At 53.5% G+C, this 13,179-nt stretch overlaps 1 long non-coding RNA gene across 1 annotated transcript; it reads right to left on the bottom strand.

The window, feature by feature from the left end:
• Window positions 1-477: 477 nt before the first annotated feature.
• Window positions 478-9,952, bottom strand: LOC141734705 (uncharacterized). The gene is made up of 3 exons (XR_012584572.1): window positions 9,813-9,952; window positions 8,594-8,748; window positions 478-567 (listed from the first exon to the last, which is right to left on the bottom strand). It is a non-coding gene; the product is annotated as an uncharacterized LOC141734705 (long non-coding RNA).
• Window positions 9,953-13,179: the final 3,227 nt, after the last annotated feature.

The raw sequence follows: 13,179 nt of genomic DNA, 5'->3' as shown, positions 1-13,179 counted from the left end.
AATCACAAGGATAAGCCCAACACTAATTCCCAGGGGCATCTTCCAATATCAGTACCCTTGCCCTTCTTTCTGCGCTGTACATGACCGAACCTGTTGCTACAGTGACGCACTACCTGTTCCCACCAGTCCTCCGGAACCGACCAAACCTCTGGCAGTAGCACTGTGTAACAGCACTGTATGCCACACCTCGACCAATCCTTGTCAATGGCAGACTCCCCTATCTCCTGTCGCTCAGCCAGCTCGTGTTGAGGTGAACCTGACTCTGTACTCTATTGCAATAGCTAAACGAATTAAACCCGTCACCTTACTTAGTTCTTTATTAAAACACACAGCACACCGGATTAAAAACACACAGCACACCGGGCCGCAGCACGTGGTCTTTCAAACCACCACCAGCCTCAACAATCCTCACAAGGCACAAGGGTCTGTGGGTCACAGTTCCACACCTGGGGCACTGCACTTCTTCAGCCCTCACCGTCGTCGTTGGTATTGTGGGGTAACTCATTCGAATCCGTCTGCTCAAACCAGGGCTTTATCCACTTGGTGGTACCCATCTGGTTCCGGCATCTGTAACGACACAGGCATATCCTCGACCCCAGGTTAATAGTCTACACGGTCCTTCCCACTTCCCCGTCACACTGTTTTTAACTGCTACCATGCCATTTTCCTGCCTAAAATCTCCCAGGTCTCTCTGCAGGCCTGCGCCGTGCCGCACGATTGGAGGCACAAGGCAGTGTTGAGGAAGGCGTAGGAAGTTCAGGACGTAAACGGCCTTGTTCAGTCGACCTACAGGACTCAGCCCGTGCTCTCCCCCTTTTTGTTTTTGAAGCAAATTTTTTAAAGACTGGTTCATGCGTTCCACTATGGCTTGAGCCGTCGGAGAATGTGGTGTGCCAGTCACATGTGTAATGCCCCACAGCTGTAGAAATACCTGTGTTGAACGGGCTACGTACCCTGGGCCATTATCAGTCTTAATCACACGCGGTACACCTAAGGCCGCAACTGCGGATCACAAATGCTTTTGTACATGTTTGCTAGATTCACCAGTCTGCGCAGTTGCCCAAATTGCAGTTGAATAACAGTCTACACTCAGGTGTATAAATTTCAGTTTTCCAAATTCTGACACATGGGTTACATCAGTCTGCCAGAACTCCAAAGGTCCATGCCCTCGGGGACTGACGCCTGGGTCGAAGTTAGGTATAAATGGTTGACAATCAGCACACGTTTGCACTATACCTCGGGCATCAGACTCCGAGATCCCGAATTGTCTGCGCAGCATTCGTGCAGATTGATGGAAGAATGTATGAGATGCCCGTGCAAACTTATCTGGAGGTGGCGTGGCCCATGCAGGAGCCACAAGTTTATCAGCTCATCTGTTGCCCTCAGCTAAACCTTCTGGGAGCCCCGAATGGCTGCGAATATGGGTGATGAAATAAGGATCGTGCCGTTCATTGAGTAGTAGCAACAATTCATGGAGCAGGGTGAACAGCTGCTCATCTCTGACCTCCTTCAGCAAAGCACGCTCCATTCGTTGAACGATTCCAACCACATATAAGGAGTCACATACGATATTAATACCTCCTTTTGTCCACCTGCGAAACACTTCTAGTACAGCACGTAATTCTAGCTTTTGTGTGGACCCTTTACAGTCCGTGATCACAATATCATGCCATTTATTGTCCATGTACCATGTTATTGCTGCTTTCTGTGTCTTCCCCCCGGCATCTGTAAAGATTGTCAGCCCTCGGACAGGTCGTTGAGACAAAGCGGGAATTTCATCAATGTGTCCTACTTGTAACACACTAAAAAACTTGTGCGGAGGCAAATGTACCTTAACTGTCCCAGCACAGTTCAAAAGTGCAATCTGTAACGCCATAGAGTGTCGTAAGGCCCACTGCAAGTATTCAGCTACTAAAGGAATTACCACATATTCAGGTTCCTGACCGGATATCTCAACGATCCTCTGACGCCCCTTAATCACAAGTTGCGCCAGCGCCTCTATCCTCGGCATAAGCGTACGTTTTGGTTGGAGAGACAAAAAAATCCACTCCAGAATTCGTAGCGGGTCCCTTTCCTGTACCCATTGCATTACTAAAGCAAAAGGACGTTCGTCATGATTTATAATTAATAAACCTATCGAATAATCAGGGTCCCATCGATGCACGTAGGCGTTGATGACCTTATCACGGACCATCTGCATCGCCTTCTGCACGTCCAAAGATAACTGTCTAGGGGCATCAACGCCACCGCCTCCTTGCAACAAGCGCATGAGAGGTGCTAAGTCCTCATTCGTAAGGCCACACAACGTACGAACCCAGTTTAGATCTCCTAAGAGTTTCTGAACATCATTCAGCATCGAAATGTGTGTTCTAATCTCTAACTTCTGTGGCCTAACTGTAGTTTTAGATATTTCCCATCCTAAATATTTCCAGGGTGGTTCTTTTTGAACTTTTTCTGGTGCAATTTGTAACCCTGCTTTCCCTAGTACCTGCTGCAGCTCCTCAATAGCCTTGTCACACTCTAATTGTTGTCCAGCTATCAAGATGTCATCCATATAATGATAAATTATCCACTCAGGGTGTTTTTTTCGCACTGGTGCCAAAGCCCATGCTACGTACATCTGGCACAAGGCGGGTGAATTTTTCATTCCTTGTGGCAACACTACCCAATGATACCTGCACATAGGCCCGTTCTTATTTGTTGTGGGCACGGAAAAAGCAAATTTCGGATAGTCATCGGGGTGCAAGGATATTGTGAAAAAGCAGTCCTTCAGATCTATTATCAGAACCTCCCACCCTTTAGGGATCATGATAGGGGATGGCAAACCTGGCTGTAAAGCACCCATGTCCTCCATAGCCTCATTGATTTTTCGTAAATCGTGCAGTAACCGCCATTTGCCACTCTTTTTTGGGATGGTAAAAATAGGTGTATTCCAGGGGCTGGTTGTTGGTTCTATATGCCCCTTCTCTAACTGTTCCTGTACTAATTGGTTAACGTGGGCGATTTTTTCCGAATTGAGCGGCCATTGGTCCACCCACACCGGGTCATTCGTTTTCCACTTCAATTTCAAAATAGGTCGCCCTTCCCCAATGGCCGCCCCGGAAAATCCGTCCCCCCAGTCGTTAAATGAGTGCCCAGTTGACTTAAAGCATCCCGGTGCTACTGTCACATACGGTCGAATTGAGCAAACTCCACCATCAGGCATTTGGCATTGAATCACCTCTTTGCTTATTTTTGTCATCTGAGTTCCTCTGACCCCCATTATGGATATAGCTGGGTGTTCTAGGGGCCAAGAGGGTGGCCAACACTCTTGACTGATAACAGTCACATCAGCGCCGGTGTCTACGAGCATATCAAGCACACGTTTTTGACCCCCTGGTGCTCTTAGGGCAACTCGCTGCAAGGGCTTTGTTTTACTGATTTCAAGGGCTAAATATATATCTGCATTACCTGTTGAGCCAAAACCTTTATTCCCCCGTATCTGATTTCCAGCCGTCGGAACGGCAGCCTTAAATGGCACTAGTTGTCCAATGCGAGTACCCGCTGGGATATGCGCAGGTGGAGTGGGTGTCCATACCATCATTTTAATTGGACCCGTATAATCAGCATCTATTACCCCAGGTAACACAAACCAACCCCGTCTGGTAATGGAAGATCGTCCCAATAATAGTGCACTCAGTCCATACCCCAGTGGCCCTTTCACATCAGTAGGAATGCACTGCACTTGGGAGTCTGTAAGGGTAACCTCCTTTATTGTTGCCACGTCCACTCCGGCGCTTCCTGTGGTTGCAGAGGCTGCACTACCCAAGCACCCTGACCCTGAGGCCTGTTTTGTGTCATCGCGCTCGGGCCCCCCGTGCTCATCAGCCCGTTTCCCAATGGTATGCCATTCTTACGAAATTTTGAGCGGCATTCAGATGCTCTATGTCCAAATTTCTGACACCAACTACATGTGCCTGTAAATCCTCCCGTTCCTCCGCTCCTAACAGGCGTCATATCTGTCTCTGCCCTCTGCTTTCCTGCTCTACACTGTATCTTCAGATGACCAACCTTCCCACACTTAAAGCATTTTGGTCCCAAATTACGATTATTAATCAAGGGCTTGACAGCTGCAGCAAAAGCAGAGGCCAAAAATCCTGCCTGTTCTTCAGGTGTTCCTACCCTAGAGCATGCCTCTATCATGTCGGTAATGGTGGCGTGTCGAGGCAAAGCTTGCAAAATACGCTTACAGGCTGAATTAGCGTTCTCTACGGCCAATGAATGAAAAACCGCCTCTTTGGCTGCCACTGGCAGTTCTCCCCAGTCTAACGCATTCCTTAGTCTATCAAGAAACTGCATATATCCCTCGCTGGGGCCCTGTTTTATTGTCGTATATGGGGGAGTGACCTTGCCATCCTCTGGCAACGTCCTCAGTGCTTCACACGCCAACTCTGCAGACTGTTGTAAGATCGCGACATCTAGCCGCGCTTGTCGCTGAGCATCAGCGAAAGGACCTGTTCCTGATAACATCTCCATAGTCGCCAACTGTAACGGATCCCCCTCTGCTCTACTCAAATTTGCTACAACCGCACGTTGTACACCATCCTCCCACCTTGATCTCCACATTAGTTCTTGCATTGGTGTGAGGATAAGGGACATCAGTGTCCGGCTATCAAAAGGAGTCATAATATTAGTAGTGAAAATATTGTTAAGAAACGACTGAGTGTAGGGAGAATTAAGACCAAAGTCATGCACCAATTTTCTCGCTTCCTTTACGATCGGCCAAGGAAGACCCTCCCACCTACTGGGATTCTTTCGACCTCCCGTAGTTCCCCCCAGTATCACCGGAAATGCTGTTGGTAACATTACACCCTCTATCAAGGCATTTTGAATAATTCCTTTCCAATGCAATCGCGGATCTGGCGGCTCCCCTGAGCCCGTGGTCACACCCCCCAACTCTCCTCCCGCGTTCCCGTTACGGCCACCCCAATGCCCTCGCGTATTCGGCAGCTCCCCCGAGCCCGCGGTTGCACTCCCCAACTCTCCTCCCACGCTCCCGTTACCGCCAGCCCAAGCCCCCCGCTTTCACCCCTCAGTCGCCGTTGGGAGGGGGCAGAGCACAGGGAGCCCCAACATTCCATCCTGGAGACGCCAAAGAGTCCTTAGCAGCGAAGAGACTGAGGGGACCCACCATGGCGCTGCCACCTCGGTGGCGCCCACTGCGTGGCCCCCACGCCCCCCCGGCGCCCCAGAGCCTTCACGATTTTGTGCTCCCAGAAACCTTCTACCCCCAAGGCAGGGAACGACCCCGACCCACAGCCCGGGGACGCTCTCGGGGCCAAGAGCGCAGGAGGTGACCATGGCTCCTGTCTCTCTTCCAGGCGCAGCCACCCTGTTCCCACCGCCCGGGCAGCAGCTGCTCTTCCCCACGGCCTGGGCACCCCCAGTGGGGGCGGCCCCACAGGCCCCACCTCCAGGTATGGCACCCCTGTCCCCTCTGCCACCCTGACACCATCTGGCACCTATGAACCCTGGGCACCTTCAACCTCCCCCTCCCCTCTCCATGGTCACCTTCACCATCCCACCTCCCCTGTTCCCCCCCCGGCAGTTCTGGCACGGGGGCTCAGCAAGCCCGGCTGAGTGTCCCTGCCCTCGCCTGCCCAGTGAATCCCAGTTCCTGAGAATTTCCACAATACTTGGGGCCACCCCTCGGGGACGAGAGCCCAGGACGTGACCGCCGGCCATGGCTCCTGTCTCTCTTCCAGGTGCAGCCACCCTGTTCCCAACCCCCGGGCAGCAGCAGCCATTCCCTGCAGCCTGGGCACCCCCACTGGGGGTGGCCCCATAGGCCCCACCACCAGGTACGGCACCCCTGTCCCCTCTGCCACCCTGACACCATCAGCACCCTGATGGCCATGGGGGGCAGCTCGGCGGGTGCCCCGGAGGGTGCCCCCGGCCCAGCACGGCTCCCTCCCACCTACACAGGGCTGCACAGGGCCCCATGCAGCTGCTGCTTCAACCCAAGGTTCTTCCACGTCGAGTGGACCACCACCAACGGGCCAGCACCGGCCACCGCCACCCTTGGACATGGCGCCACTGCTCCGCCAGGCGCTGCCCTGTGGGGCCCCAGGGGCTGCGGGACCCCCCAGGCCTGGGCAGCCCCTGGCATCCCCCAGGGACAACACCCACCGCCCCAACTGACGCAGCACCCAGCCTACGGCCACCAGTGCACAGCGGTGCTCGTAGTCCCCACGCTGCTGCTCACCTCCATCCCCGGACGCCAGCACCTCAAGGGACAGCCTGCAGGCACCAACAGCTCCAGCAAGGCCAACCCCGCAGGGGCACCCCCTGCCAGCCGTGTCCCCACGGGCACTCGTGTCCCTCCCAGACCCGCTGCTGCCGCCCACAAAGAAGCTCCTGGCGACCCGGATACCAACATTGACGTGACCAAGGAGATGCTCCTCCAAGAGCCCCTCAGGCTCTTTCGTTCCTCCCCGAACGCAGTGGAGGATGGCCAGGATCCTGACACCAGTGTCCCCATGCCTGGGGACCCCGGTGGCACTGGCAGAGAGGGGAGAGTGGTGGCCCCAGCACCCACCCAGCTGCCAACCTCCACCCCTGCCTCTGAGAACGCAGAGGAATGGTCTTCAGAGACCAACAGCTCCAGCAGGGCCTCCTCCGCGCAGACACCCCTGGGCAGCGACATCTCCTGGAGCACCATCAGCTCCCCAAAGAGCAACATCTCCTCTGAGAGTGACATCTCCCCAAAGAGTAACATCTTCACTGCGTTCAACACCTCACCAGAGAGCAACATCTCATCAAAAAGTGACGCCTCCTCAGGGCATGACATCTCCCCAGAGAGCAACATCTTCTCTGTGTTCAACATCTCCCCAAAGAGCAACATCTCCTCAAAAAGCGACATCTCAGAGCATGACATCTCCCCAGCGTTCAACATCTCCCCAAAGAGCAACATCTGCTCAGAGCGTGACATCTCCCCAGAGCGCGACATCTTCTCTGCATTCAACATCTCCCCAGGGAGCAACATCTCCTCTGAGAGCGACATCTCCCCAAAGAGCAACATCTTCTCAGCGTTCAACATCTCGCCAAAGAGCAACATCTCATCAAAAAGTGACACCTCCTCAGGGCGTGACATCTCCCCAGAGAGCAACATCTTCTCTGTGTTCAACATCTCCCCAAAGAGTAACATCTCCTCAGAGTGTGACATCTCCCCAAAGAGCAACATCTACTCTGCGAGCGACATCTCCGCAAAAAGTGACATCTTCTCAGCGTTCGACAACTCTCCAAAGAGCAACATCTGCTCAGATTGTGACATCTGCCCAGAGAGCAACTTCTCCCCAAAGAGCAACATCTTCTCAGAGCGCGACATCTCTTCAAAGAGCAACATCTCCCCAGAATGCAACTTCTTCCCAAAGATCCACATCTCCCCAGAGCGCAACTTCTCCCTAAAGAGTGGCATCTCCTCAGAGCACAACATCATCTCCCCAAAGAGTGACACTTCCTGCAGCAGCGACACCTCTTGGGAGAGTGACGTCCCCACCAGCCCCTCTGCTGTCCCCTACAGCCAAGCCCTTGGGGATGCGGCCGGCCACCTTGCAGTGCCCCACGAGGTGCCCCTCGAGGAGGCCCTGAGGCTCTTTGACTGCAACCCCAGCGGCACTGGCACACCTGCCCCGCTTTGCCACGTCGCCTCACTCTTGCTGCCCGAGGAGCTGCTGACGCCCGACTACAGCATGGAGGAGACCATGGAGGCTGTCAGCATCCTGGAAGAATTCCTCTCCAGGACAGAGTCCCAGGAGCTGTGCGGGGACATGGGGATGGAGCTGCTGCCGGCCCAGCCCATGGCGGCAGAGAAGCTGGGGATGAAGCGGGGGACGAACTCCCCGTTGCCACCACCCAGCAAGCGCAGGGCTCTGGCAGGCAGCCCAGGGTTGGCAGGGGGGAAGAGACACCCCCAGTGAGGAGATGGAAATGATGAGGGGCAGAGAGGGGGTGCATTTAGGGGGTAGGGGGCAGATTTAAGGGAGGGGACTGTATCTGGGGGGGGGTAGTGTGTTTGGGGGGGGTGGGGAGAGGGACATGTTTAGGGGAGGGGGGGTTAGAGTAGCTTTGATAGGGTCTTTTCTCTCCTGGTCTTCCTTTAAAAGTTGTAGCGGGCAGTGTATGTGGGGGGAGGGATGTGTTTAGGGGAGGGGGGCACGTTTGAGGGAGGGGGGGTTAGAGTAGCTTCGATAGGACCTTTTCTCTCATGTTTTTCCATTAAAAGTTGTTTCTCCAGCCCTGCTCTGTGCCTGTCTGGGAGGGGAGGGAGCGCGGGGGACAGCGGGAATCAGCCCCCACCAGGTGCCACAGCCCCGCTGAAAGGGTATTTTCATTCATACCTGTCCCTTGTTTAACTTGGACATTCAAGCAGATGAACTTTTTCTGACTTACTTCTCCCTGTATACACATCACACTTTCCTGCAATCAGCCTTTCCTTTTCTCCTGACTTGGCCTTTCCCAGCGAGTTCTTGGCTAGTGGTTTTCTTCAAAGCTGCTTTAGTGCTGCTGAAGGATGTTGAAGCGACAGCTCTGGAGATCCAAGCACTGTACTCACCCATGAAAGCCTTCCAGCTCCGGCAGCCGCAACGCAGGATTCACAGCTCCTCGCTCCCCTGGACATGCTTCCAACCTCCGTATGACCCGATTCCATGACTATGAAGCTGGAGAGGCTGCAACCAGGGTCCCAAACACATGGGGAAGATGGGGCAGCTAGAGGGGAGGAAGCTGAGGTCAGCAGATGCCATCTCACACCAAGCACCCCACACTTCTCACCTCACTTTGTCTTTCAGACTGAACTCCCACCCACACACCAAACACAAGGACAGGCTTTGCACTCCGGCCACTCTCATGAGCACCAGCCCTTGCTCGCTGCATTAGCAGCACAGCCTCCTTCATACACCCACCAGGAACGTGTGGCAGCACCAAACATCTGCAGTGAGTTTTGTGCTGGCTACAGCCCATGCCAGAGAACGACCCCAGCCCCCAGAGGGAACGTGACTTGGTCCCATGGCTCCTCCATCCATCCTACAGCCTGCCCACAGCAGGAAGTAGGCACAACGCCCTCAGCAAAGGAGGAGAAAAAAACAGTTCCTCCCATGGGCCACCAGCAGCCACAACACAAAGCCCTCTCACACCTCAGCTGGGCTGAGCTTGAAAATCCTTCCAAGGGGTAATGTGGAAAACCGTGTTGCCAGAGCAGCCACAACAGAATTCTGCCCACGGGACAGCTTCAAGCAGATTTACACCTCTGTGCAATGGGAGACGGCTGAGCCCTGAGCAACCAGGCCTTGCATTTACTGCTTCAAAAAACCCCACATTACAAAAGCCCACACCAAGCGCCCTGCACCTCTGCAGAGAGCTCCACCTTCTCCAGCTGACAGCCAGCAGGAGGCAGAAGAGCCAAAGCCCCAAAGCACAGAACCCCTCAGAGGTCACCAGATGGGGGCCTCTAGGGGGGTTGTTCTGTCCCTCGAGCCAGGATGAGCCCTGCTCCCCCGGCACAGCAGCTGCTGCTCATCCCGAACGCCTCACAGGTCAGCACCCAGGAGGTGCCCCAAAACACAGGCCCTCAGGAGCCGCAACACGGGACGACACCTCTCCCCGGTGCAAGGCCCACACACCGGCCGCCCCGCGCCGCCCCTCCCCACACGGACAGCCCCTCCCCCGGGGGTCCTGCCCCCACGGCCAGGCCCTTCCTGAGGGCCGCCCCCAGCCCACAGGCCCTGCTCCCCCGCAGAGCGCTCAGAGCCTCCCACAGCCGGACGGACACTGACCTCAGCGGCGCTGCGACCCCTCACACAGCCCGCCCGGCCGCCGCCCCCGGCCCGGCCACACACAAACCCCGGCCCCGCCGCCGCTCTGAGGCGGCCTGGCCGCCGCCGGGCCTTTTCTACCCGCCCCGCGCACGCGCCCCCGTCACGTGGCCCGCCCGGCCCCTGCCCTCATCCCCGCGTGCGGCAGCATGGCGGCGGCGGCCCCCGGTGAGTGCGGGCCCACGACGGCCCCGGCCCCGGCCCCGCCCCGCCGGCCCCCCGGTACGTGCCCGGGCCCCCTCCTAACCCCCCTCGGTACGTCCCCGGGCCCCCTCATAACCCCCCGGTTCGTGTCCGCGTGAGAAATGCTCCTTATCCAACACCAACGGCTCAGGCCATGAACGATACGAAGCACGTTGTATTTGAACATTCCCGCAAGAACGGGTGACCTAACAAGCAGGCACACTTTTCGTTCTTGAAACACACCTTTTTATTTCCTAATCCCTGGCCGAATTTTCCCTCCGTTTTCTCTTTGGTTGGGTACTCCGGGGTTCACAGCCTCTCCGGAGCGCCTCAGATCCTTCCCGGATGTCCTGCCCTCTCTTTACTTCTCCTTATGTTACACCTAGAGGGATTATCTGACTAGTTTATTTCTTTCCTTTTTGGTAAAACTGCCCAGTGTCACTAGCCCTGGGTAAATGTTTGACCCCCCTTCTAGTCACTAATCCGGTAGGAATCAGTTTGTCCTTCTGTCCGTGCGATAGGAGATGTTCCACAAGCCTTTGCTGGAGCCTCTTTGTCTAGTCGTTCCCTTATCGTGTCACCTCCGATGGAAACGGCTTTTTTCCACTGCAAAAACAAGACCTGCTTTTCTTACAATTTCCCCCTTCCCTTTTTCATAATCTTACTGCTTTTTGCGTTTCTAGGGCATGGTTCCACATGAGGCCTCTAGGGCCGACAGCATGATGTTACATTCTTCTTCTCGAGAGTTTTTATTTTCTTCTTCTTCTAGATGAAGCATTTTTCCCGGCTATGGGGGAGGGTCTACTTCCATTCGTTTCGTTAGGGCAGTTTCAATCAATCACTGAACTAATCCTCGCACACAGAGAATGATACAGCATCCTACAGCCGCTAAAACTCCTGCTACCATTATAAGAGAAGTCAATATTGATACCGCCACACCTTTCCATTTCCCAAACCAGGAATCCAGCCAACCTGTCGGTGAGGTGTCTATTCCAGAGTTCTCAGCTAACTCATCAGCTAGACTGGTGAGCCCTGGAAGGGCTTTAGTTATAGTACCATCTGGAGCTGGATTGTTGGGGATGAAGGTACAGCGCCGATTCCCTAACATTACACACACCCCTCCCTTCCCCGCTAAGACCATGTCCAGGGCGATCCTATTTTCCCATGCCATTCGGCTGGTTGCATCCAATTGTTCTGCTATTCCCTTTTAATGTATCTCTGGTATAATTAATAAACTTCTGTTGGTTATGCTGAAATATAATGTATCCAATCTACATTTTTGTTTATAGTTACCCACCAGAAAAAGACAGACTCGAATCCTGCTCCTATCCGATTCCTTGCTTTGTGTTCATCTGGGACCCCTCTAGGGACTCCAATGGGATCTCTCTCTAGATCCGTTCATCAAGGGATACACCTCAACTTCTTTTTACTCTATTGCCTGAGCTCAGGGATCCTGTTTCTTTTTCAAATGCCAGGGTGAATGGTATTGCCAATTGTACCATTCCACGTGTACCTTTCCAGTTAGCCGGCAACACAGATCGCAAAGTCCTCCCTCCACAATACCACCAGAGATCCGCCCGAGGCACTTGTAACGCTGAGCCGTTTCCTCTTACATCCTTGGTCACATTCAGAGTTTCAGTGCACAGGGTAAATCCCCCCCAGGTTTGGCAGCATTCACGCCCTGCCGTGAGAGGCACGCTGGACGGTTCCCAACTGCTGTGGAAAATTTAACGTCTCTAGACTCCAAGGCAGGAAACAGTAAGGAAAGTGAATGACAAGTCTCATTTCCCCAGGCGGTCTTTTCTTGGTATAATGCTATCATACACCACATCCCTACGGAATCTTTCGTCCACCCTCAGGGAAAAGGGACGATCCGTGCTGGGGGCCTTCCTGTGGCACAAGCAGAGCAATTGCTTTGGTTCAAACTATTAACAATATATTACACCCTATTAACAGTATATTTTACCCGAGCATTCGTCTCACCGTACCCTCTTTCAATCTCAAATGTTTGTCTAAGACCTTTAATCTCAGAAACCGTTACCAAAGCTGGATCATTCGGTGGTTCCCACTGTTGTATTACTGGGAGTTTAGTAGTTATAGTTGTCCCTTCTGCTTAACTGCTATTTTCCAGTACGTCTATTCTAAATCTTCCCCTTGGATCTCTTCCAGACACATCTGCTCCTATTCCATACATTAGGTTAGCCGTATCATCCCCCTGGGTTACAGTTATCAACAGAGGATTACATTCAAAAAGGCCACACTGGGGAAGGTGATCCTTTGTAAAAATGTATTTTCTTTTTGAGAAGGTAATAATAAGAAGGCTTGATCCACTTATCAATGGCCCACCCTCCAATTTGGGTGGTCCACCACACTTCACTCCGTCGGTCACAAGGTGCAGCCTCGTGATATCCCTCTGTGACCCTCCAAATTTCTGGGCACAGGTACTTGTTTTCAGCACTCAACCATCTTTGGGCCTCTAGATTCCCACACTTCGGTACTTGACAGGCATCAAAGTGTACAGTCTGTGGGGTATTTCCTTTAGTGATATTTATGATAAGTCTAACCGGGTAATCTGGGTGTGCACTTCGTATGTGATCTAGGTGTACAACATCGCCCCTATGACCAGCATCATCGCAAAATGCTTCTTAAAATTCATGCTGTACACAGATTTATATCTCCCGACTGGATCATCCCGCCCCAACCTACGGCTTATTGTCTCTTTAGGGTTACTCGCAGCGGGCTGTCAGTAGAATGTACAGTCCACTGTCCCACTGGATCTGTTGGTGGGGTTTCAACTGGTCCTTTTAGCCGAGTGTAGTGAGTCCAACCCCTGTCGGCCGTCCTCACTGCAGTCCCAGTGGTCAGTAACACTTGGAACGGGCCTTCCCATTCTGGTTGGAGCTTGGTTTCCTTCCAGGATTGGATCAAGACCCAATCTCCCGGTCGAAAGGCACGGACTGCAAATTCCAATGGGTGGAGTTTGAGCAAGAAGTCCTTTATTTCTGAGGAGAGAGAAAGAAGACGACAACCCCAGTATACAGTTCTTCTCTGTTACCCATATAAGGTAGTTCAAAAAGCATCTCATAGGGCGAGAGACCTGTATCTGTTCTAGGAGAAGTCTGGATCCTCAACAATGCTATGGGTA

This window comes from Larus michahellis, chromosome 24 (assembly GCF_964199755.1).
Source record: "Larus michahellis chromosome 24, bLarMic1.1, whole genome shotgun sequence".
Classification (NCBI taxonomy): domain Eukaryota; kingdom Metazoa; phylum Chordata; class Aves; order Charadriiformes; family Laridae; genus Larus; species Larus michahellis.
This window is presented reverse-complemented; position numbering and strand designations above follow the sequence as displayed.